General features: G+C 38.8%; 1 long non-coding RNA gene across 1 annotated transcript in view; it reads left to right on the top strand.

Moving 5' to 3' along the window:
- The window catches only part of LOC123368231, an 85,267-nt gene that overhangs the window by 47,365 nt on the left and 22,333 nt on the right, over positions 1–15,569 (top strand). Inside the window, exon 2 of the long non-coding RNA XR_006578719.1 lies at positions 14,632–14,800. This is a non-coding gene — a long non-coding RNA (uncharacterized LOC123368231). The remainder of the gene's footprint in view (positions 1–14,631; positions 14,801–15,569) is intronic.

Here is a 15,569-nt window from a genome sequence, read left to right as displayed (position 1 = left end):
ACCAACAGCTGCAAAGCCTGGTTCTGCATAAATGAGTTTTATTAACTGCTTTCTTCTTAAAAAGAGAGAAATGTCTCCAGATAACCTTTACTTTTTAAGTGGAATAGAAAATATCAATGATGTACCTGTGTAAAAACATTGCTGAAAAATAGATTCCATTGCTGCTATGCACATTCATTATTTCATAATTGCCAAATAGAAGGAGAAAAATATGAAACTGAAAGATCAAATGAAAAAGTTTGGGCTCCAAAAAGCACTTTTATTTTTTTCACCTATGTACGCAAGTGCTCACTTTTGAACACTTATGTGGGTTTTATTTTAACCTCCCTCCCCCCAGCTTTGGAAAGAAGAGTAAAAGGTTTGGGATTACTCACAGGGCACAAAACTCTTTTGGTTGGATTTATATTTTCAAACAGAATAACCCAGATGCTTGCAATTTTGAAATAAGACAGAGGCTTGTAGCACAATGTTGTTGCTAAAATAAGGATCACGTCAACAAGCAGTGCACCTTTGGAAGCTGTCTTGAGAACCCTGACTGTCTGATGATTTCACACAGATATAAGGCTTAAGGATACCAGCCTGAGATCAGATACACATGGGTGGACACCCTGCATCTGTATAGTAGAGAAAGGGAAATGCTGGCATTTACACAAAACCTGATCCTTAATTAATTGTTTCATGTTGTAGACAGGGTTTTAAAACATTTAATCCCTTCAAATCCAACACTTTTTATGAACAGAACAGTAGAGACCCATAACTGCAGAATCCAGGGCCATAAATAATTTTAAAAGATGTATATTTCCATGTTACAAATGGATATGTTTCTTCCATTACAAACCATCCTCTGTATTTCAGAAACCATATGTAATTTGCTCTGTTATTTATATAGAAGCACAGCATTAGTTCTTATTAAATTAGTAAATTAAGTATATGAGAGGAAAGTGCATGCTTGGAATACATGCTCATGTAATCAAGAGGCAGACTTAATCTGTGCTTCAGCAGTTTTGTCAATTCTTTTCTTTTTCAATGTTTAAGTAAGTACTGCTGAGTTTTATGTGGTTGAGATAGAAACACTTCTGTGTTGATTCTGCTTCCCTTTTTTTGAGGCTTTGATACTTAAGTGCACTGGCCCCAGTTGATCAAAACAACTTAATTTTAAACATGAGAAGTTCCCACTGATGGCAAGGCAATTGCTTACATGCTTAAAGTTAAGCATTTGCTTAAGTGTTTTGCAGGCTCAAGCCCTTGGCTTTCATATTTCTTGATATCCAATGTGAAGGCAAAGGAAGGCTTTATTATATTGCCAAAGCCTGCAACTTCACTCGGAAAATGTCTATTTCAGACATGTTTTCCAAAGTGAGCTCCACCAATTGACCATCCAGTATGAAAGCGTCAGACTTCTCAGAGTTTCTAATAAACCGCTGAGAAAGTATTTGAAGATGTAAAGAAACACTAGAGGAGTGGTTCTCAAAGTCGGTCAGCCGCTTGTTCAGGAAAAGCCCCTGGTGGGCCGGGCTGGTTTGTTTACTTGCTGCATCCGCAGGTTCGGCCAATCGCGACTCCAGGCCAATGGTTGCTGTGGGAAGTGGCGTGGGCCGAGGGATGTGCTGGCTGCCCTTCCCGCAGCCCCCATTGGCCTGGAGCGGTGAACCGTGGCCAGTGGGAGCCGCGATTGGCTGAACCTGTGGATGCGGCAGGTAAACAAACTGGCCCAGCCTGCCAGGGGCTTTCCCTGAACAAGCGGCGGACCAGCTTTGAGAACCACTGCACTAGAGTACCATCCTTTCTTATAAAACTACAGGGTCTTACTGTCTGTCAGCCCCAATGAGAGTGGAAGTAGAACCTATCACTGATGTTTTAGTAATAGCAAAGCAAGGTTGACTTAGCCTTAGGCCAGTGAGCAAAAAACAAAAAGTATTACAATGAAACATAAAACTTAATGTAAAATTTAAAAAAGTTTAAATATTTATAAAGATTAAAAAGGACATATGCCATTATGTGACATGATTACCATGCCACTTGTCTTTTCCTTATTTTAGAGGCTGCCCATGCAAATCAATCAACCACTTGCATTACAAATACATTGTCGGTTCCTAACAAATATTCTGTTTTCTGAGAGGTCATTAAAAAAGGCATCTGGGACCAAAACACAGAAAACCATTTTGACCTCAAAGGCAATAGAGATCAAATGTAAAAAGTAATGGGGGTAGGTCTTCCACCTGCATGGACATGGTCAGATATTTCTTGCTAACACTATATTAGTCTTTTAAGTAATTTGCCTGCATGGATTGAAAATGAAAAGTTGTAAAAGCCCTTTTTAGCATGTATTTACACAAACTATATCTGGTATACTCATCAGTCTTTTTAACAAGGGGGAATCAAGGTGACATATTTGAAATAAAAACAACTGCCATATCCAGTTGTTCATTAATATCTTCCATTGTCAACATGATAATGGATTTCAGTTTTAAACTTAAATTTCATATTTGAGTTCCTTCAGAACTCTTGGGCAAATTCCATCTGGTCCTGAAATCTTATTACTATTTAATTTATGAGTTATGTTCCAAAACCTCCCCCTACTGACACCTCAATCTGTGACAGTTCCTCAGATTTGTCATCGAAAAAACATATGGCACAAGTGTGGGAATCTCCCTGCAGTGAAGACTGATGCAAAGAATTCATTTAGTTTCTCTGCAATGGCCTTGCCTTCCTTGAGTGCTTCTTTAGCACCTCACTCATCTGGTGGCCCCATAGATTGTTTGGCAGGGTTCTTGCTTCTGATGTACATAAAAAAATATATTGTTAGTTTTTGTGTCATTAGCTAGCTGCTCTTCAAATTCTTTTCTGGCCTGCCTAATTACACTTTTATACTTTACTTGTCAGTATTACTCTCTTTTCTATTCTCCTGCGTAGCATTTGACTTGCAATTTTTAAAGAAGTCCTTTTTGTCTCGGCTCTAAGACCAGCAGCTGCTGGGGTATTATTTGGGAGACAGAGGATCTTCCTAAGAAATTTGTTTTGAATCACATCCAGTCCTATGGGATCATTCCATCACCATATTTCTGCACCATATAAAGTGTGCCCTCAGACCTTGGCCTCAAACTCTAAAAGGGCTGATGCAATTAAGGGCCCCTCCCCCACCATGAATGTAGCCCAGCTTTCACTGAATTTGAGGCCTTCTCTTTTGTTACCTGAATATGCTTATCCCACATACCATTTTGTGTGAACCAGATACTCAGGTTGTGGGGAAGAGCTAACTTGCTCAATATATTGCTCATTTATCCTTCATTTATTCAACCACTGACTAATGACAAATATTCTCATTCTTTAATAATTTATCAAGATGCCCTTTCATTGACAGCATCAACAAAACACATTTGATAAATGTTTCAGTCCAAGGGATTTTGTGATAGTAGAACCAAGTTACCTGCAATTAATTAGAAAGACAAAGGGTGATTTATAGTTTTAGGGAGAAAATACTGATCCCCCTTTAATGCTAAAAGTTAAAAAGAAAAGGGGCTAAAAGGCAGCCCTGTTGACTCCCTTTTGTAATTGGCTAGAATCAGTTAATTCCCCATCCAGGCCTATCCAAATCCTAGCTACTGTTTGTTTGTGAAGAACATCTTAAAAGAAAAAGGAACTAAGGCTCTATTTCAGCAATCTCCAATTTGCCCCACAGACAGCCCCTATCAATAGAATCAAAGGATGATTTTAAGTCAACAAAAGCTGCATACAGTTGTTCTCCCCTTAGGGGGCACATATTTGTTGATCAGATAAGAAAGACTAAAACAATTATCTGCAGTGGAACAGCCATTTCAGAAACCAGCTTGTTCCTCTGTAAATAAATTAAATTTTCCTGCCCAATCCTCTAATCTTCCCATAAGATAGATAACATAATTTTTTAAAGCAATGTCCAATAAACAATATTACTCCTGATCTTCTTGGAACCCAAAGCTACCAATTCCCAAAGATGTACGGTAAGTCCTCGCTTAGAGTTGTAGTTATGTTCCTGAAAAATGCGACTTTAAGCAAAACGATGTAAAGTGAATCCAAGTTCCCCATAAGAATTAATGTAAATGGAGGTGGGGAGGGGGTTAGGTTCCAGGGAAATTTTTTTCACCAGACAAAAAACTATATATATATATACACACACACACACACACACTATAAGTTTTAAACAAACAATTTAATATTTTTACACAGTGATGATGATTGTGAAGCTTGGTTGAGGTGGTGAAGTCAGAGGGTAGGATATTTTCCAGGGAATTCCTTACTGCTAAATGATGAACTAGCACTCGGCTGAGCCCTCAAGAGTTAACACGTTGTTAATGTAGCCTCACACTCTACAACGTAGCACAAATGAAGGGAGGGGAGACAGCATGGCAGACAGAGACAGACACACCCTGTGTGTGGGAGAGAAAGAGAGAGAGAGAGAGAGATGTGCATTGCCCCTTTAATTACACTGGCACCACTCTAAGTACATTGTCTTTAAAAAGATCAGGAAGTTGAGAAAGCAGCTGTGGCCAGCAAGCTCTCTCCGTCCTGAGCCCTGTCCTGTCCCCACCCTGCTGTATATGGAGAAGGGGTAAGCAGGGGGCAGGAGTAGGGGGAAGGGGGACACCCTGACATTAGTCCCCTTCTTCCCCCCTCCCCTTGCACAGCAAGCAGGATGCTCCTGGGAGCAGCTCCAAAGCAGAGGGCAGGAGCAGAACATGGCAGTGAGGGGAGGGACAGCTGAACTGCCGGCAATTGGTAGCCTGCTGAGCAGCTGCTGCACAGGGAACTTATGGGAGCAGGGAGCTGATGTGGGGCTACCAGTCCACCCAGGTTCTAAGCGCCCACCAGCTAGCTGCAACGGGCTGCTCTTCCTGCAAGCAGTGGACAAAGCAGGCGGCTGCCAAACGACGTTATAAGGGAGCACTGCACAACTTTAAACGAGCATGTTCCCTAATTGATCAGCAACGTAACAACGAAACAATGTTAACCGGGACAACTTTAAGTGAGGAGTTACTGTACAGAATTTTTCATTTTGGCAGCAAATTTGAATTCCTTCCACAATGCCATGCGTTGTTCCAACTTTTTCCTTTCAGCAATCTTTGTAAAGCTTTCTAAAATTAGAAAGCTTTTGGATAGAATCCAGTGAGCTATCTTTCCTGACCTCCCTTGCCATAATCTGTAGCTCATCATTAAAAAAAAAATCTCCATCCTAAAAAATTCTTTTATCTTTCAAAGGGAAAGAATAATCCTTTTAGGGAGTTAGATCAACCTGTAATTTATGTACAATATAATTAAATACATTAAGGTACAGACTCGCATCACTAAGATGTAAAGACTCATATTTTAATCCTAGCAGATGACTGAAGGATGGATTCTCTTTAATTTTAGATTTAACCAATGAATTCCACTTAATTCAGCTTGCATATAAGGCCTTGAAATTAACAGTGAAATACGGTCCAACAGCGATCAACTGATGTAATGGAGCCTGGGGAGCAAAATGTAACCTGGAAGGGTTGATGGTAACTATCAGAATTAAGGGTCACTGAAAAGTTAGAAAAACAAAGCCAACTTAAAAAAGGAACTACAATACAGTCAATCATTCTCCTACTTCTAAGAGAGGTTTAGATGAAGTGACCCTCCACGTCATCACTGCCCCTACCATTTAGGACTTCCAGCCTGAATCCGTCCAAAATCACCAAAAATATTTAGCCTGCTGAATTTATTACTTCATCTTTAGAATTTCATGGAGGAAGGGCAAACAACATTAAATGCACTATTTGATAAATTTAGCAATTCCTTATCTTCCACACCCAATCGGGCATTAAGATCACCTAAAACAAAATGTGGCAGGATAATTTCCAGTCAGCATCTCAATAAGAGATTTTAATTCTGCCCATATAGATTCAATATAATATGGGGATCCTGACAGAAGCAAACAGATATCCAAAGCAACTAAAATATAGTTGTCCAGGAAGGTGATACTGTAAACTTGAACACTGGGAGCTAGTAGTTTAACTACAGCATTTAATTTAATTGAAATAAAAAGGGCTAGACCACTAACTGGTCTGCTTTTGTTTTAATAATAGACTTCAGTGTCACACCCTTATGTTAGAGCTGAGTGAACTATGGTAATTCACAGTCAACAACAAACAATTCATTCAAAAACTCACCCTTTTTCAGTCCACAAATTGTTAGTGAAATTACCTGATTAATATTTCATGTGCATGTTTCAGCCTATAGACTAATAATGAGCTGTGTCTGAGTGTATTCTCTGCTTGCGCTTACTTAATAAAAAAGTGGAGGGCATGATCAATTTAATAAGCCTTTGATTCTCTCTTTATGAGCTCCATAAAAAACAACAACAACAACAACAAAACAGCTAACACAACACTCCCACAAATATGGTATTATTGGACCTCTTTCACAAATAGGTAAAAGTGCTCCCAGAATCTAAACTATGTTATTTTTATATGATTCTCTGCAACAAACATGGTGTTGTGTAATAAGGCCAATGAACTGGACCTCATAAAGGCCCTGATTCAGGAAAATATCCTATTCAGGAAAATACTTAAACATAGGCCTAAATCCATTTAAAGTCAATTGAGCCAAAACAACTAAACGTAATAGCCAAGCACAAATGAACGGTGACACATGAGCTTGGAAAAAAATACATTTGGAGTGCAATCATGCATTTCTTACTTATGTAAAACTCCCTGGGATGTTACTGTTTCCAAAGATGTTTGGCCAAAAAAGAAGTGCAGAATCAAGCTCTTGGATGAATGATGGGCATTTTTTTTCTTTTTAAAAAATTACTCAAGCTTACAAGCCAAGATGAGCAACATAATTATAGTCAACAGAGAAAACATGAGAGCAGCAAGAAACTAAGGAAAATGTACTGGAAATTAAATCTCTTGCCACAATGCATTTAAATATGAAGTTGCAGAGGTCTCTCTGTTGTTTATCTCTTGTCTGCAAGAAACAGCTGGACTATTGCAACTGAAGTCCAGTAAGTTCTTTGGAAATAAAAGCATGTACCACATAAATTTGCTCTTTTTTATTTGCTTGTTTTTATTATTGTTTTTTATCTTGTTCTCAGAAAAACCTCTCTCATCACTCTAATTAGTCACAGCTGTGTGGTGCTGTTGGTAGTTAAGTAGATACTACTCTTCCTGGTGAGTCAGTATTGAACCAGTGCCCCAGCACAGCAGTAGGGTGTGCTGTGCAGCTGGCAATATGGACTTCTGTATAAGATATAATACAGAAATGCTGATGATTTGTGGCCATTAAAGATACCATGGCACTTTTCATAAAAGCAATGGTGTTTATCACCCAGCAGGGTTAGTAATATTCTGCCACCCTAAATTCCTTCTGCAGTTTCAGTTGGAGACAGTATTTTTCTTTACTTCATGTACAGAACTCTTGCAGCTATGCACTGGTAAACACTTTTAATCCCAAAAGTGACTGCACTTAACTAAGGAGAGAAAACATCCTGTACTTGTACAGTGCCTAGCACAATGGCTTCCTGGTCCAGTTATAGGTTTCCTAGCTGCTACATGAATACAAATAAAATAAATTAATAATTATTATTAATACTTATTATTATTATTTACAGAAGGACCTGAACCTAAAACACAGATCTGGCTCCATTATGTTTGTATCCAAGTTCATTGTTCTAATCTGTGGTTAAAATGGACCAAATCTGGACAATGAATCCAAGTACTCTGATGTCTGGAAAAGTTTAGCTTTAGATCTAGTGTTTAAATCCTTGCTCAGTCCATTACAAAGATAGAAATCTGAAGCCAGAATTTCTGCTATAGATAATATATAGTTTTTATATTCATTTATGAAGTGCAGTATTAATGTAATAAAATTATGTTTTGCAACAAAAAACTGCTAGGGAATACTGAAATTTGATACTTGTCTCTTGCTTCTGGATCTCAGAGTCTTATTTCTGTGTACAATGCTGATTTCTGCATGGTAACTCATACATTGGATTCTTGTCCCCGCGTGATTCAAAGGGAGATATTTTCAGTACAAACCCACTAGGATGCTTGTTTAGGTGTAAGTTTAGTGGATAACGCAGGATGATCACTTTAGCCACATAAATTGTGCTGTGGATACAATTTCAGGTGCATAATTTATGCTACTTTTTTGTGACTATCCCAATGCTAGTCAGTCTTGCAGAAGTTAAAAGCATTGTGGCAAGTAGTTGGCAGAAGAGCTATGATTACCCAAGCAAGTCCTGAAGAAATAACTAATTATGCCTAATGTCAATCGGACACTTTGGGCCACTTAAAATATATATTCCCTCCAGGTTTGGCATCTATTCACACTGCCCTCTGCAACAGAGTGCAGGCAGAGCAATCCAACTGCCTTTTAGAAACATGAGTAAAATTAAATGTGTGCAACGCCAAAGAGCAATACAGTGTGGAATAGACAAAACTGAGCCTTCTTACAGAATATGAAGAACTGTGCCCTCCAGCGAGGCCATCACCCCACCAATGGTCAAAGTCGTGTGCAATCTATGGGTCTTGCTCCATTTAATGCTACTGTTCAACATCCATATAAGAACGGTTGGACGAGAGCATTTCTGACATCTTCAGCTAGCCAGGAGACAGCTCTTTGCTTTCAGATTCAGACCTAGCCATGGCAATTCATGCTTCTTTCATCTGCAGCCTGGCCTACTGCAACCTACTGCACTTGGAGGCAGACCACAAAAGAAACTATTGCTAGTTCATCGTGGAACCAATACACTGTAGTCTAGAAAAGCAAGTAAAGAAAAAGTGTACCACAAACAGAGAAATAGATATCAGGTGACATTTGAACTGATAAATGGCATAACTATTGAACTGGGACCATTGTCATGGCATCTTTTGGTGTGTTCAATGCATTTCAGACACACTGAAAAATAGAGAAATAGTGAACCTAGTGTTGCCTGTAGTCTAATCACAGTAGTTATAAGGTATGGATTGGTGTGCTGTGGCCTAAACTATGCAACGTGCAGCCTTCTGTTCAATGGCTGTTTCCCTACTCTCTCTTGTGGGTTCTAAGTGAATTGATCTGATGGTGTATGTATAAGGCTTAAGGTTAGATTGAGCCTTTAGGCTCAGCCAAGTGTATAGGATAGTGTGTAGCTGCATTGTCCCAGGAGGAGCTCAGGAAGGAATTCTAACTCAGAGACATCGTTCCAGGCACAATTCCTTTGAAACTCCTGTTTTCTAGAGAGATAAGGGTGGGCCACTTCACTCCTTACCTGATTCAGCATACTCCTCCCTTCATGCAGCCATCATTACACGTAAGGGGGTGGACCCATAGCACCATCTACTCCCCACCTTTCTCCATGACCTTTCTGCCCACTTGCTTGAGGAGGATAAAAGGCATATTAAGCATGCCGTTCCTACTCTCTCCCATACATCTGGACCCAAGACCTTGGCAGATCCTGTATGGCCTCTCAGTGGTAGGTGAGAATTTTATTTCCCCTTACTCTTTTATGCAACTGTATAGGACAAGGCCACAATCTTGATCTTAATAATTTGTTCTAGGGTTAGTGTTTAAAAAAAACAGTTAAAGGAATTAAAAATCTGCCTGCACAACATATTCTTCATTTGCTATGAGGCTCTGATAATCAAGATGATTGCTTAATTGGCACACTTCTGTTTCTGACAGAGTACATGCCACATTAGAGAGTAAGTATGCTGTGAATGACTGTGCATCCAGTGTTACAGAGCAATAGGACAAAGGTTCACTTAGAAATCAGATAATCAAGCAAAAGGAAATGAATAATCTCAATAATTTTTAACTGATTATCAGAAGATCAGAGATGTTTGAAGTGCAGAATGCACAGGGCCCCATCAAAATTCAAGAGAAAGATAAGAAGATAAATTGGATAAGCAATAGCAGCCTTCTCTGCAGCTTTATTCAGCCCAGGCTAAAAAATCCTTGAGGACTGAAGAGAGTTAATATTTGATATGGGCTGGAATTGAAAAAAACCTATTAGCTAAGGTACCTGCAGATAAATTACATTTCTGTTCACTTTAAGATGTCTTTACATAGCCAAAGTGGTTTAAAGAGGCCTTAGTGTAAACAAGAATCAGGCCCACTGTGTTTAAAGGGCTAGTACCACTTGTCAGTTAATACCAGAAAAGCAAGGGAAGCAATGAAGGAAAGGAAGAAACTAGGAGGAAGAAAAATGTTTCCTAACAGAGGTGGGGAAAAGGAAAATAACACAGAGTACAGATTCTTGATATGTTTATGCTGCAGGTGATCTATTATCTGATATTCAGTTAAGTTATCTACTCCAAAACACTCTCATTCCTACGTTTGGCAGGGTGTGATCTTTCCCTAAGCTTCCCAGTAGCTTGAAGGGACCATGTTCTGTCATCATGAAAGGGCTATGTCCTTCTTACCTGCTAAGTCAAAGGCTTAAGTGGTTCATAAAATTTGTGTGGCCCTCTGCACTGGGGTGAATTTCACTCTGAGTTTAACAATCACAGACCTGCAAAACACATTACTCCACCCACATTAGTGTAATGAATTGTTCCCTGTGAGCCCAGTAAGGAGGGGACAGTTCTAGAACCACCAAAGGGGAAGGAGCAAAAGGAGAAGTTTGAGAGGACCCCCAAACTGAGTGGCATTGCAACCTGGTGCACAGGATCACAGTGCCACGCAGGTCGCAACACCCAGAGTGGGGAGCTGGGCCCAGTCCTATGGGAGAGAAGCCACAGCTGAGAGGTGAATGCAAAGTGGGTTCACTCTCCATCTCTCCCTCCCCCCCACCTCCTCTTAGTGGTTTTCCACCCTTGGTAATTTTTTTGAAGAGTGGGGGGCCTCAGTTTCAAATTGTCCGGGGGCCCCAAAAGCCTCTGCACGACCCTGAATGGCAGAGGGCCAGAAGGCTGTAGAGGCAGCAGTTCTCATTCAGCTTTGCTGTTTTAAATGTGTTTTATATATTGTTTAAGTGTTTTAGAAACTAATGGAAGTCTCTCAGAGATACTGGTCAACCCAGCTGTCTACCAGGGTAATAATAATTGCTAATTATAGATGTGAACTTTTCTACTTCAGTCACCCTCAAATTAAAGTAGGTGTTTAATTAATTGTCTTCTATAGCCTCTGCCATACCAAAAGTTTCCAAAGCACTTTACAAATTGTGGATTCAGAATAGGAGAAGCTATAATGCTTATATATGCTCTGAGGGTAACATATCTATATCTTTGAAGGCACAGATCATGCTTCCCTCAGTGCAGCACTCCAACCACAAGCTGGTACATGGGAGTGCTGGGAACTGGCCACTCTCTTACTTCACCCATTTACGTTCCCACTGAGTACTGAGATCTTCAGACAGTGCTAGTACACTTAACCTACCACCTTTGCACTGCTTCCTCTGCGTTTGCTGTTTGCAGTAAGTGCAATGATGCTATAAGCAGTATATGACTAACATTGATATTTTGCTTATTACTATGAAACATGCATGGGGACAAGTAAATGAACATAAGTAATTGGGTTATCAAACTTGTTATGTTAAGGATTTGTTGTATTAGTATGAGGCTTATTTAAATAGGTTTATGCTGTTTAATAATTAACTGTAGTACTATTATATGCTTTTGTTGTAAGGCTATAGTTGAGTCTATACTACTTTATTGCCAGTCACTTAAATCCCAGAGAGAAAATGAATTTCTAAGGGAAACTCATGTGTAGTCCATTTTGGGAAAGAACCTGTGATTGGTTATTCATAATAAACATAAGTGTGGCAAATCAATTGTCATTATTTGTAAGGGCTACATAACTGTTGGAATCCACAAGTTGAGTCATTCGTAATCAGAGAGACCTCAAATAAGTGCATTTGAATGGATATATTAGACAATCAGTTAAGTAACAGCACATGCTAAAGGTATAGTTACCATAACTTGTGGAACTAGTCCTTGTAATGACAGTGATGTCGGTCCTGTCTGGTTCTGATTGTCTGTCTATAGCCTGGTACAATTATATCCCAGGTTATTTACAGTTTCAGTTTTTATTCATTCCTGTTTTTCTTATACAGACATATCATTATTTGTAGTACATTTCATAAATTTCCAAATGCACAGTCAGACATTTGTTGCTTATTTATTATTTTTACTGTTAGTACATAATATTTATATATCTCACTGTCTATTGTGCTTTGTACATTGCTTACTAAATCAAAAGAGCACTATATCTTTCTCCTGATACTACCTTCAAGCTGGTATTTTTCCATTCCTTAGCATAACCGCAAAGCACTGTGGTATTTTGGCTCTTAGTCTAGTTAAAAGGCCTAGCAAAGGACAGGTCCAACATATCGACAACATGCATCCCTCCATTGTGCTCAGGGAGCAAAAGAAGCCACATGACTACTCCCAGAGGGAAAAGAGGCTTCATGTGATCTGTCCACTTATTTGCACCCCTGCAGAGATGGCCCTAATTTAGCTACATACTTACTTCACGAATCACTGAAATGCTGCCAGTACGGGGTGAAAGATGGCATTGTTTAACATCACCAATTAAATACAGGTCCATATAAGCTTGAAAACTTGTCTCTCTCACCCAGAAGTTGGTCCAATAAAACATACTATATCACCCGGCTTGTCTTAACTATAATAAAGACAGTTGGAGAGAAAATTAAGAGGGATATTGCATCCAGCTGAAACTTCAGGGAGAATTTAGGTAAACAGAATGTAATTATCTACACTGGAATTTTGTCACAGTGCCTAATGTCACTTCTATTTTTTGTGATGGATGCCCTTTTTTCTCATTTTTGTCATGACTTTACAAGAGGGAGTTGATGCTTTGGGACTGAAGGTTCTACTCTTTGATTAATAACATGTGCAATGAAAATGAGAGAATGAAGCAAATAACCACATCACTCCCATAACAAAAACAAATTAACCATCCCTGACTATTTCACCTACATCACCCATTCCCACCCCCAAAACACTTGCAAAGAGGCTCTGAAATTTTACCAATTTTCAGAAGTTTCTTGATTTCCCCACTGCTGAAAGATCTTGAGAAAATGCACAATTCTTAACTTTTCTGTTTTAAGATTAAAATATATAATATAAAATAATGTAAAGAGCTTGGAAGTTTGATTTGGATACTTTTCAGAAATGTATTGAACTACAATAGTTGCCATTAAAGTGTAAGCATTCGCCAATAATTGCCACATAGAGATGCCAATATTTCTTTTCTTAGAATAGGAACTATCTATGGAAATTCTCTGGTGCCAGTTTTCAAATTTTGATTTTGTAATGGCTGCTGATCCTCCAGGATCTGCCAAAGTAGACACCAAATCTCACACATACAACTTCTTTTGAAGCTATTTTAGCACCTCCATTTACAAAGGGGACAAGAAAGATAACAACATAGAAAAATAGGAGGGAAAACAAGAATTATTTCTTTCAAAGTTTTTAAAAAGTATTGCTGGGGGTTACTTTATATTTTGGGTGACATTTCATGTAGGGGGAAGGATATTGATGTTCTTATTTTTTTTCAAAGTCATATTGCCACTTTCTAAAAAAACATCACTTAGCTTTCAGCGACTGGTCTGATGATATCTTTTTTTTTCTTTAGAAATTACCCTGGCAATTCTTTCTTTCTTTCTTTCTTTGAGAGAGCTTAGTGTCTCCTCCTCTTGTTCCTTTAAATAATTTTGCCTTATTAATAGGTACACATTAATGCATAAGCTCTGAAAAATCCAATATTGTATTTTAATAAGTAACAACAATTGCTCATGTAAATCACTTTGCATGTTTGAAGTGCAATACAAACACAAGCAAACGCTACTTAAATTAAAGAAATTAGAATTTGAAGAGACACAGTCAAGTTGTTCGCACTATTGTATTCTTCAGTTAGGTACCATTTTAACCTATTTAGAAAATGTTCTCTCTTTCTGACAATCAGTCTCAGCAACACAATACAGTATATAATGGCAATCTGTTGAATGCCTAACCTTGTTTCATGGACACAGAATGAATTCTTTCAGCACACCTATTCCTCTAACAGACTTTTGCTGAGGACATTATGAAATATATTTGGATTTTGTAGACAGGAAGATGTGTGTTTATTCAGCCATTTTATTTCTTTCAGCAAGTCAGCTTTCAATTGCATTTTATTTTAGCCCACTGAAAATGAATTCTTTTAACCAGGATAATAGTTAGGAAAGGAGACTGTGTATTTGTAAGTATTAAAGGGCTTTTTGTAAGATTTTGTAAAGAGAGATTTATTTGTCTTGGTAATTTAACAGTTTTTAAACTGCATTTTGTGTTGCTGAAAGGTGGAAATAAACAGACCTGTAGATAAAGGCTTCTTTTTATCCACGGAACCCATACAACACAATAAATGACAATACATGATTGCTCCCACACTTTCCAACCAATGTTCCTATATTCTGGAGGTTTCATCCTCAGCGTGAGAAGATAGTTCCACATCTATTCAGTCCTTTGGAGATCGCAAAGACAAATGCCAATTAGTGTCAATTTTAATGTGGACACTAGTCCACTAAAAATTAGGCATGTCACTCAGATAACACAGTGAGAGATGCCCTACAAGTACTTAGAGAGATAGGTAGACATCTTGCCACACAAACGTTTTGTCTCCTGATGTCCAGCTTAATTTTTTTTTCAGGAGGTGGACTGAAACTATGAAAAGGAAGGACAAACACTCCAAGGCACTCTCTCCTTTTGCCTGTCACATTCACTGTGCCTGATGCAACAAAGGAAGCCTTTGGTCGGTAAGACTGCTGAAAGCATGTGATGTGAAAACTTTGCTTTGAATTTAATATCATTTAAGTTAGGTAAGTTAAGTAGCATCTTATCTTTATTTTTCTTGTAACCATTTATGACTTTTATGCTTCATTACCTGTATTCAGTTAGATTGTAACTATATTGTTTTTAATCTAATCCAGTGTGTTTAAATTGAAGTGTCTGGGTAACTCCATTTGGAGTGACAAATTGTGTGCATATTATTTCTTCTAAAGAAATAACAGACCTAATATAATTCATGGGAGAGGGCTGTGTGGTACAGGACATACATTTCTGGGGGTAAAACTCAGAATGGAGATGTGTTGGGGTCACCCTGAAGTATAACAAAGGCTGGGGAGAGCCAAAGTTTAACCCAAGTGTGGCTGATAGGCTGCAGTTACACACATGCTGGAAGGCTGTTTTGAGCAGTTCAGGTAAGAGCTACTTCAGGAAGGCACAGCAAGGCACACAAGGTTGCAGAGCAGGGGTAATATTGCTGGTCATAAGTCTGGATTATACCCCTGTATGTCATAGGGACAATCAGCAGGACTCCTTTAGCAATACCCCAGATAAATAAACATCAACAAGGTTTTCTCTTTACCCTGGACTGGATTCCTTGTTGTGATGGGATCACAACTGTTCCCATCTTCTGATGCCCCAGAAACTGCTTAGATCCACTTTCTTTTAGTGTTCAGGCTGTTCTCAGTTACACCCTTCCACCCACACCAGTACAGTGCAACATCACAGATTTTAAACCCCTACTTCTTTCAGCCTTTCTTTATTAGGGCACTAGGTGGAGAAGAGATCTTCCTCTCTAAGAAG

Source organism: Mauremys mutica, chromosome 4 (genome assembly GCF_020497125.1).
Source record: "Mauremys mutica isolate MM-2020 ecotype Southern chromosome 4, ASM2049712v1, whole genome shotgun sequence".
NCBI lineage: Eukaryota > Metazoa > Chordata > Testudines > Geoemydidae > Mauremys > Mauremys mutica.
Note: the sequence above shows the minus strand (reverse complement) of the source record. Positions and strands in the feature narration are given on the sequence as shown.